Source organism: Lates calcarifer, linkage group LG3 (genome assembly GCF_001640805.2).
Source record: "Lates calcarifer isolate ASB-BC8 linkage group LG3, TLL_Latcal_v3, whole genome shotgun sequence".
Taxonomy (NCBI): domain Eukaryota; kingdom Metazoa; phylum Chordata; class Actinopteri; family Centropomidae; genus Lates; species Lates calcarifer.
The window spans coordinates 21032333-21043330 of NC_066835.1; the positions used below are offsets into that span (position 1 = coordinate 21032333).

The window sequence follows — 10998 nt, forward strand, 5'->3', positions numbered from 1 at the left end:
GGAGCTGACAAGAAGGAGAAATGTGATGTATGAAGACAAACACGTAGCTTACTATTTATAGCTGTGTGTGTGTTTGTGTCTGCATGTTGCTGTTTGTGTGCATGAATGCATAATCGTACAGCTGGTTGGTCGTCTGTTTGCGGGGGGAGGTATGAGGACAAAAGAAAATGATGAAAGGCCCTTCAGTGGACAATAACTGGTAGATTGCTTTTTAGTCACAAAACAAAAAGAAGAAAACCACATGAAGAATGAGAATTTAACCTCTGGCGTCCAGTTTCTCTTGTCCTCTCTTTGTCAGATGTCCTCACAAGGATAGAAATATGAGAAAGATCATCCACTATTCAGCTCTTAGACAAGTGAAGTAAGGCTGGAGTTTTTTTGTATTTTTCATACTGTCCACAAAACCCTAAGAAAAGCCCAAAACCAACAGCGTGTTCAGTCCATCTCAACACTCCCTGACTTCACCACTGTTAGCTCCAAGGCCCACTGGTTGCCCATGAAGATATACACAACATCACTCAAACAGAAGGAAATAGGTCAAAATTCAAACTGTCTGAAAAAGTGTGAAGGGAAGTCACATAGGTATTTACCTTTAACTTATACACTGAAAAACACCCACTGCTTGGTAGGAAAAAGGTAAAGAGACTAGGAATTAATTTTAAAAAATATAGTGGGAAAATGTTTGACAGAAACTTTTTAAAATATCTCGATTCCTCACAATTTACATATATTTTTAAAAAGTACCAAGTTTGTTTTGCACCATATAAAAATAATCTGACTGGTTTAACATACAAAATAAAATACAGTACCTTCAAGATTCCCTATTAGATGTTTTCTCCTCTCTGGTTCCTTTGCTATAAATCACCACAGACTAACACACTGACACCAGAGTTCAGTCACCTCCCTCTGCCATCTCGAGGCTTTGAGGTTAGTTTTAGGATTAGCTTCAGGTTAGGCGCTGTCGAAGGAAAGCTGGCGAGGAGGGACGTCTTCAGAAGTGTGTGTGTGTGGATGACGGGGCGGGTCAGGACGAGGTGACGGCAGCAGTGTGGTTGTCTGCTGGGTAATCCTGTCCTTGGCAGCCAGAGAGAGGAGGACTCACTCCGACTGCTTAAAGATGCCTTCACACACAGGGTTTCCTTTGCAGGACAGGAGGGGCGGGGCAGAGAGAGAAAAGAAAGACATGATATAGGGTGTTGCAGGGATGACGTTTTTTTGTAGGCCAACACGGATGAGGAGTGTGTTTGGTTCGGGAACCTCAGGATAGCGTTGCTGCTCTTTGCAGGTGATGTGGTTCTGTTGGCTTCATCAGACCAAGACGTCCAGCGCACACTGGCAGGGTTTTTAGTGCGAAGTCAGTGCGAAGCGGTCGGGACGAGAGTGGAATTGCTCCCTCTGGGTGGGGGGAGAGTTGCTGCCACAAGTGAAGGAGTTCAAGTATCTTTCACAGCGAAGGTAAGATGGAGCGAGAGATTGGTGCAGCGTAAACAGTAATGCGCACGTTGTCCCAGACCGTTGTGGTGAAGAGGGACTGAGCCAGATTTGATTTACCAGTCGATCTGCGTTCCAACCCTCACCTATGGTCATGAACTGTGGTGGATACAAGCAGCCGAAATGAGTTTACTCCTTGGAATGTCTGGGCTCAGCCTTAGAGACAGGGTGAGGAGCTCAGACATCTGGGGGAGGTTCAGAGTAGAGCCGCTGCTCCTGCCTCCTGGACACCTTCCTTTGGAGGTTTTCCAGGCACGTCCCAGAGGGAGGAGACCTCCGCAGTAGACCCCAAACTCACTGGAGGGATTATATATCCCATCTGGCCTGGGAACATCTCGAGATCCCCCAGGAGGAGCTGGAAAGCGTTGCTGGGGAAAGGGTTTTTTCACCTTGTTTTTGGATTAAAATGAACTGATGATCGGAGTCGTGCCGATTGTCTGGAGTTAACTTCCTGAAGCTGTTACCTTAGTTCAACCTTCCCACAAACACATGACACATCCGCTCTGTGTTCTCTCACCACAAGTGACTTCAGCATCATGACATGAATGATGACGTTCACACACAGATCTCACAGTCACATACTAACACCCACACACAGAGAAAAAAAACACACATGCTCAAACATGGAGACAGAAAGTCCAGCAGCAGCTTATACAGGCTTCACAGAGCTCACAGTAAATGCCATAACGATTGATCCCACACTCGAGTCCGGCCCAATCGATACTCTTTGTTTTCTGCTCACAGCGTTGTCCTGCTGATCGGCTCCCCGCTGCTGTGAAAAGGCCTCTTGAAGCCGCATTTAGGCCACACGTCAGGCTTCTGAAACCAAAACAATCGACTCCTGAGGTTCGAGTTCACTGCCTCTGTGTGATGGAAAATGTGAGAGCGCTCATCTGGTTTCAAAAAGGCAAAGTCTTGATTGTCTCACTGGCATTTCTATATCATACCAAGGACCAGAAGGCATGACATTTTCTTTCTGTTGACACTGTACTCTGCACATTGGATTTAAAAATAATCAGTGACTGTGTGGCTAAAGCTCTTTACTGTAAAGCAGCTGTAAACAATATTTTTTAAATAATGTATCAAATGCCAATGTGAAGACGAGGTGTTGAACTGATAATCACCCAAATCTGCAGACACAGTCAGAGACCAGCTGGTGAACAGGGTGAAGTATTTAGCAGCTGAGGAGTCACATATTTCCCTCAGGAGCTGGTGGAGTCCAAAACAGAGCTAAAAGAGGAGTGAATATTGGGCTTAGATTTACCAGGAAATCACAAACATTGCTCCAAATGAATGATAATGTTGCTCTGTAACTGCTGGAAGTGTAAATGAGCATATGACAGTGTTGTTCCTGCTACCACCACCATATGACCAAAATCCCTTGAGATCAGTAACTGTCTTAAGTCATCAGCAGACTCTTTACATTTTCCCTACTAACCCTCCATCGCCCATCTTCACTCTTTGTGATTTTGTCTGTTTGTCCTTGGTTGGTTTGTCTGTATGTTTAAAGTCATTGTCTGGCTGAGTCCTACACAGTTCATCCTGTATGGATGTAAAAAAAAACTAAACTTAAAACTGCACGTCACACATCATCGTCATTGTTTCAGCAGTTCCAGTTTACTGTAATAGAGAGCCAGCAGAATGTCATTGTCCTGATACTTGAATGCACCGTACAGCAGTAATCATTAGTGACTGGAAAGTTTTTTAGATTGTGAGTAGAGTGAAAACATGTTGAATAAGTTCTCAGTTTAAGACAGAAGGGAGACTCTGACAAGAACTAGTCTTGGTTATAAACTTTTATGTCATGGACACAGGAAATCATTTTTCCTAATGGCTGGCAGGTGTCGCATAACATGACACCTAAAACAGGATATAGTAAAGTGTCTATAGCTGTTTCATGCTGCATTATAAAATAAAAACTCCAACTGAAACTAATCAGTTCTGAATACAATCTCTTAAGAGACTTGAGACATTCATTTTGCTCCTGAAATAATTGCAGATTTGGACCAGAGCACTTTGATCAAATACTCTGCAGCTACTGTCACAGTGGGCCAATGTTTAGAAAGGACATTTCCAACAAAAAAGGGTGCAGCTTCAATCTGTACGTCACAGTGAATGACTGTCCATCATGTATCCTGTCACAGTGACTTTAGAGATGATGATGGATCCTCACCTGAACCCTTTTTAGTGGACGTGTAGCTCTCGCTGGTCAGAATGATGCTGTAACCTCTCGGCTCTGCTGTCTCCACACACTTCATCCTCACTTTCCTCTGAGCTTGGAGAAGCAGGTTTTTTTTTCATTCATTCATCCAGATTCCTTCTTAATGTGCTTCCAAGTCAAGTGATTTGATGAGTTTATATGAGGTTTCAACAGTCTGAATTAATCAGATCGAATTGATTTTCCTGCTCTGGTTTTCATCTTGAGCTGCAGTGGAGGGATAGTAACATAGAGAATTAATTTTGATTTTAGGTTTTTGTTTAACTCAGATTTCTGATGCCTCATATTCATTTCTAATAAAAGTTTGACTGTATTTTTGCACAGAACGAGGACAGTAACATTAGAGAGGTAACATTTACTGTGGTGGGACCAAAACTGAGCAGGATTTTCAGTGGCTGTAGTTTAAACTGATGTGGAGAAGTCACACATTTTAATAAGTGTAAAAGAGGGAATAAAACTCAAGGTCTACTTAACAGCTGTTTTACAGCGCTGGCATCAGATGGCCTTTAGCCTTTTACTCGTGTTCTATGATTTTATGCCCACTGTGGATTATTTTTCCCATACAATTCAACACAGCATTGGAGGATTTGAAAATTGTGAACCTGATCACACTTTCTCCTCACTTTGATCTTCACTTTCTACAGAAGGTTTGGTCTGGTTATATGAAAGTCAGGAAAATGTGAAATTAGAGAGAGAGAGCTTTTCATTTTGATATTTTGTGGTCTGTTTCTGCACATAATCATTCTTTTACCATAAGGTATCAGGTCAGCACCCCTCATTCCTTCCTTACACTTTTACTGATGGAACTCATTTATTTTTACATGTTTTTATTTTTACACACATTTACCTGAAAGTTCAGATTTGAACAGCATTTTAAAGTTCTTTTACACGTCTGCTACAGAGAAAAGTCCTCACAGGTTGTATTTCTGGTTTCATCCTCTCAGTGGCCAAAGGAGCGAGCTGAGCGACAGCAGCAGACCTCAGACCAGCCCTGAGTCTCAGTCGCTGCAGAGAACGGCCGATAAGCAGCGGAGGTGACGAGCTCGGCGACGCCTCGGCATAAAAATCTGACAGAGCCAGAGACGGTACGAAGCCCAGGTGACACACAGAGAGTGGCAGTGAAGTTAGCTGTGTGTGTGTGTGTGTGTGTTTTAACAGGTTTATAATGTGTTTCATGGAGATGCTTTGACTCCCTCCGTGTTGTGTGGAAGTCCATCTGTCATCCCGTCTGTCTGCAACTGTCAGTCTGTCTGGAGGTCACATCTCCTCAGTCAGGTCAGTCACATGTAGGAGGAAATGTTTCTGTGAAAGCCTGAAAGAAGTGATAAATATATGAAGGTTTCTAACTGGTGCAAAAATCTTTAAATCTTACCCAAACCCATGATTTCTCTTTATAACAACACCCCTGACCATTCTCCCCACAGCTTACGATATTTTAAAAGTCCTCCGTTTGATTGGTTGATTCCTCACAGTGTAACTACTTATCTGTTTTAACCTAGCTCTAAGAGTTTTGGCTAAACCTTATTGTTGCTGTTTAAAGCAACATGTTATGTAACTATTTTACCTTAAAATCTCAGCTTCAGGATCACTGTGATGGTTCACTGACTTGTAATAGAAGAATGGAGCCTCTGTCGTTCCCACTCTGCTGCCTGAACACCTGTTGTGTCTCTGTGTACCTGTGGTTCTTCAGGTTGGATCTCCCTCTGACTGAGTGAGAGTCAGCAGGTTAAACTGCTGGAATCAGGCCAGAGAGTTCAGACTGATGCTGAACTGTAGACCAGTTAAAAAGAACCAGCGTTCATCTCTGACATCCAGCCAGGAAACTGACGCAAATATCAGAAATTAGAAACAGAGGCTGGTGTGTTTGTTACAGCACTTCCTGCTCCACAAGCCGGGGATCATGGGTAATAAAACTACTTTGATCATTTTTTCCTTAAGACTTTTTCCCCACAAAGTGCCTGCCTCACTGTCGTCAGCATCAGATGGTAAGAAGCTTTTCTGTCTCATGTAACCTAACAACCTTAAAAAGTGTCAGCCACTTACTGTAGGTATAGAAGGACAGAATTCATGAATAAAATGATGGATGAGTCGGTGGAAAGACAAATTAATCAATGAAAGAAGAAATGAAGGTGAGTGAGTTGATGCATGGACACTGCAAAACAGCTCTAACAAAAACCATCATTTAAATGTCATTCTGTGGTTTTTAAATGCCACAATGATTCAAATTCAGTGTGAACTAATAAACAACCAGGTGAATGAATTATGAATGAAGAATCCCACACAGTCCACCTCAGCCTACCTCAGCAGCATCCATCCCATCTCATTTACCTCTCCTCACCTGGTTTCCTGCCAGTTATCCCTGCATCCTCTCTGCAGAGCTGATTAGAGGCCCCTTCCTGTAACAGAGGACAAGACAAGGACGGCACGCTCTCCGTCTGCCAGGAAAGCTCTTAGATTCAGTCGGGCTGGCCGAGGCAGAGGCTGCAGCTCGATGAAGACGGATGGTCTAATCCTGCGGGGGAAAGGTGGGTTAAAATGGCAGCCTGCGAGGTGGTAGTCTCACAGGACTTCATTTTATGAGATAATCACAAATTCTCAACTTCTAGTTATGATCTGCAATTCAGCTTTTGTTATTTCCCTTTGTGTTCACACCAGGTGTGTTTGTTTGACCTCTGGAGTGTGAGAGTGAGATTCAAACTCCATTGGCAGCAGATAATGGCAAAGTGACACCTAAATATTAATGTCTTGGACTTTTGTCCCCAAGTAAACAGCTGTGCAGTTTATTAGGAGTGAAAACATCGTCTAAATTTACCTCAGGAAATGATGCCACAGCGAGGTGCAGAGGGATAGAAGATGGTTACATCTGGCAGTCCGGTTCCTCACACTGTTTGTCGCGTCTGTCCTGATGTTCAACGTCTCATCTCATCTTTTCTCTTTTTTGGATGTTAATCTTTCTCCAGCTTCACAGTCACTGCTGTGACTGGTTTTAGTCTAATGACTGATCTCATACAAGTATTTTTTCAGATCCTTATTTTGTGACTTTGCACAATAAACACTAACACAACTGTCACGGATAAATAGCAACAAGATTAGATGATTCTGTTGTACACACTCTCCTTAAAGATCAACAACTTATTGCTCAAGTTTTATAGGTGGTTTGTCTCCTGGTACCTCAGCATGTTGCTAATATTTTCACTAGAGGGCACCACACAGCAGTGAGAGAGTACTCCTAACTTTGCTTGTCTTAACTGGACTGTGTATTTGTGGTGTTAAGATTATTTTTCCTCCTTTTTTCTTTCTCTATTCTCTTGAACTTCCTCTGCCTTTATTATATGCCTTTATATATTTATCATATTGAACTGATATGCATGACTTATCACACTCAGGATAAAGCCTCCAAACTACCTTTGTCTTTAAGATGCAGATGTGAGAAGGCAGGGAGTCTGTGTTTGCTGTCCTGGTGGCTCAGCAGGTTTCATCGCCCACTCCTGTCGCCCAGACTCAAGTCTGCTTCATGACCTTTGAGCCACGTCTTTCTCTTTCTTCCTCCTGCGCCCACTGTCACATTCACTCTTTAATGAAAAGGAAACGCCATAAATGTCATCAGCTTAAAATGAAATTAGAAAAGGTCATCTCCATAAACAGTTTGAGCCTCCCGGGGCGACTCAGACTCAATCATCTCAAAAAAAAAAAAAAAACAACACAGAATGAAGGTGGTTAAGTTGATTTCTTACTTTCTTCTTCTTCTTGATGAATTATTTTTACATTGTGATTTTCTTTATTGAACCTCTTTGTGTCCTGTCTGCAGCCTCTCACCTGTGTGGATTTCCTGTTGCTGAGGTCCTGCTGATTTTTGGATGTGTTTGCCAACAAGCTGTCGGCTGTAAGCCTGTTTATTTGACCTCTGATTCAGTGAACTGCCTTTTACACAGCAGTGTCTTGATTCCTGTATTTAAGTTATCTTTCCTTTATCACCACTGACCTGAACTTTCAGACAAATGAGAGTCACAGTCCATTTCTGACCTTAGAAACAGCAGTCTAGCAAAACAAAAAATTATATCCAGAGGTGTTGACTTTAAGTGAGAAAACATTCCCATCATCTTTAGACTCAGATGGATTTTGTGTGGTTGTCCTGAAGGTGTAGATGCCAGGAATGAACTTTCACTGTCTAACTAACCCTAACCCTTTTACTTCTTCAGTGAAACTATGTAAGCTAAGTATTTTGTCAGCTACTGTTTGCAAGGTGAAGAATGAACTTTTTGACTTTCATCATATATGTACAGTATACAGGATAAATGACCACTGCACAGGCTAGAGTATTATCCAGAAACCAGAGTCAGTGATGATCGTAGCGATTAGCATGTTTCTTCTTAGTTATTCAAATAATATTGAAACAGAATAATGAGTCTACTTACATTAGTGAAGTAGACTGAAACTTTTTTAACCCAATTTTAATATGTCAAACTTACAATTTACTGAAATTCAATTTACTTTGAAGCACAGGAGGGAGCACAACCAAAGACCTTCAGTGTCACAGAGTCATCTGAGGCTGAGAGAAGGATGAAGAGATGCAGAGACAGAAGATGATGATACAGACAGCAGATAATTATACAGATTAAATTTGCATTTATGACTAAACTGAAGCTCCTGCTGTGGACTGCTGCAAATAGATTCTCTCCAAAAGCTCCCTGGCTGCTGCTGAACCACAGTAAAAGAAATTCCCTGCAGGTGACTCTGTGTGAGAGAAATGAATATATTTCGAGTAGAAGAAAGAATACACATCATATTCATTACTGATTGGTGAAATAATAATAAATTCAGAGTGAACTGCAGGGACTCACATTTATTTGTATTACACCTCAGCCCCAGAAAAGCCAGTTTTATTATCTAGTGACCTTTAATGAAGTCATTTCATATGAGCAGGCTGCTGTCAGTGAAGTGGTCTCTGCTCCAATAATGGCCACATAATAATGGTTTCCTTGATACAGGACGAGTCGGGGAATCTGTTCATTTCTCTGTGAAAGATTTTTGAGAATTTTACAATTTTACAATGTCCAGCTGGACTGCAGCAGAAATCCAACTGAAAAGGAACAGTAACAAAAGAATGAGAGAGAGAAAAATAAATCGCAGCCTCAGGTCGTGAAAAAGCTCTGACTTCTTTGTTGAGAAAAGTCCCAAAATAGTTGTTGAATTTTTAAACCAGAATCTGACACGTTTGTACAGTCTGAGAGACAGAAAGACAAATATCAGACAGGAGAGAGCGAGACCTGAATTATTAACCAGCTGTCTAACCACAGGGGTTGTCATAGCAACCAGGTTCCCCCCCTTTTTTTGATAAAGCATGGTTGTGGTGCATCATGGGAATTATCAGTGCAGCTGGAATGTACCACCGACCAATGACAATGCACGTCTGAATCTAGGCCTTTTATAAACTGCAGGTAAGTTCACAGTTACACCATAACATGCATGTTCACACACAAAAGAACCGTCTTTATCTTATCTATGGATTATTTTATTTCACTCTCTTTGTAACCTTCAGTCTCGTTTTGTTTTCCCAGACCTTCTCGCTCCTGATGGCGTCTCTGACCCCGTGTTGTCCCACCAAATGTCACACCCTTTGACATATTGAGACTATATGAAGAGAGCTCGGGCTCGGTGCAGGAGAAGGTTGGACGTCATATTTATAGGCTGACCTTTACTTCACCCCACACTGACTGACTTAAAGGACTGTATGTACATTGGCCTGAAGGGTAAGAAGGTTCTGGTGAAAATGGCACAGGTTTGAATCCCATGGATGACTCGTATTGCTTTCTGACAGAGGGGTGGCCTTCAGACGTAACACTTAGATTTAATGGACTGATGGTGTTCTGGATTTTTCTTCTTGTCAACAAACACATGGAAATTACAAAACCAATAAACCCTGATATACCTTAAATATTTCACCAGATATTCCATCATGACGACTTGTTGTTTTAAAACTCTTCAGTTTCTTTTGGGAAGTTCACCTGCGTCCTGTTGCCTAATAAATCGCCCCTGCTGCCTTATCAATAACAGCCGGGGCAGATGTTGCTCCATTGTGTTTGACCAGCGTGTCGACAGAATATAATTCATGTGGAGATTTGGACTGATTATCATCCAGGAATAAACTAAGACAGTCTCTGTGCTGGGTTACACTGGAGCTTTCACATGGACAGTTTCTCAGTCAGCAGAAGCATTTCAACATTTGTCTTTGTCACCATTTGATCGAGGGATCAGCTGAAATAAAATTAACTTTCTGGTTGTTTTTTAGCAAATTTTGCAGCTGATTATTTTTGCATGGATGTGGTAGTTTTACAAGAGAAAACCAGGGCAAATGTAGTTGAGAAGAGCATGTTTTTTAGACGTCTGTTTTAACTAAGTGTCCTGCAGGAGGATGAAGACTAAAATGACTGTGGCAGTTTAAAGCCTGAGTGAAGCTTCCATGACGTTTCCTCTCCACCTCCTCTCCGTTTGTGCTGTGGTTCACGTAGCAGGGGCCTTCACTCCATCACATGACAGTGTCATACACTGAACATGAGACTGGACAGGAGGGCACGGGACAGGGGGAGGGAGAGGTAAAGATCAGCTACACTGAAAGCATCTAATTCACAATCACTTCAACTCCACCACTTTAAACTGTGTGTGTGAAGTAATTAACGTGCAGCAGTATTTGTGTTGTCGATTAGGTTTGTTTCTCGATCAATGGCACTAAATCAGATCTGACGCTCGCTGTAGGTAAATGGACCATTGAGAAAAGGCAGTTATTTCATGTTTAATCTGAAAATCAGCTCCACAGCAGGGGTCGATCAGGGGCCAGTTATTTTTCTTTTATTGTGTATTTATTTTGAATGCGTCCAGTGTTCTCCCTGGAGTGTTTTATTTCTTTTAAGAATAAAACAGATTCATGAAGCTGGTTGTGAATCCTCAACACACATCCTGACACATAGGCAAATGTATGTTTTTTTTAGGCTTCTTCTTGTTGTTCCCTTATTGTTTTTATCAGCACACAACATCTATTAGACTGACTCCTGTTTGAGTGTGTCATGCACATTATTGATAATAAAATGATATAACGTTTATTTATGATAAACGTTATAGCAACCACACTGTTTATCATCTACTCAGGAACTACTTTGTTTCGCGCAGGAATGGGGTTTAATAGAAAAATGGCCATTACAATTCACAGGCTGTCTACATGGAAGAAACGAGGCGATCAGAGTGATGTTAGAGTTCAGGTGAGTCCTTTGTTGAAGCTCTGTGTGAAGAACCTG

The 10998-nt window shown here is 41.8% G+C and overlaps 1 long non-coding RNA gene across 12 annotated transcripts in view; it reads left to right on the forward strand.

The window, feature by feature from the left end:
- The window catches only part of LOC127140978 (uncharacterized), a 57879-nt gene extending 47243 nt beyond the window's left edge, over positions 1-10636 (forward strand). For 8 of the 12 annotated variants that reach the window (XR_007811504.1, XR_007811550.1, XR_007811534.1 and 5 more), the window contains 5 exons: positions 4654-4984; positions 5400-6234; positions 7518-7592; positions 8213-9147; positions 9268-10636. This is a non-coding gene — a long non-coding RNA (uncharacterized LOC127140978). Of the gene's footprint in view, positions 1-4653; positions 4985-5399; positions 6235-7517; positions 7593-8207; positions 9148-9267 lie in introns of all 12 variants that reach the window. The other 4 variants (XR_007811561.1, XR_007811567.1, XR_007811538.1 and 1 more) reach the window with 4 other exon arrangements.
- Positions 10637-10998: the final 362 nt, after the last annotated feature.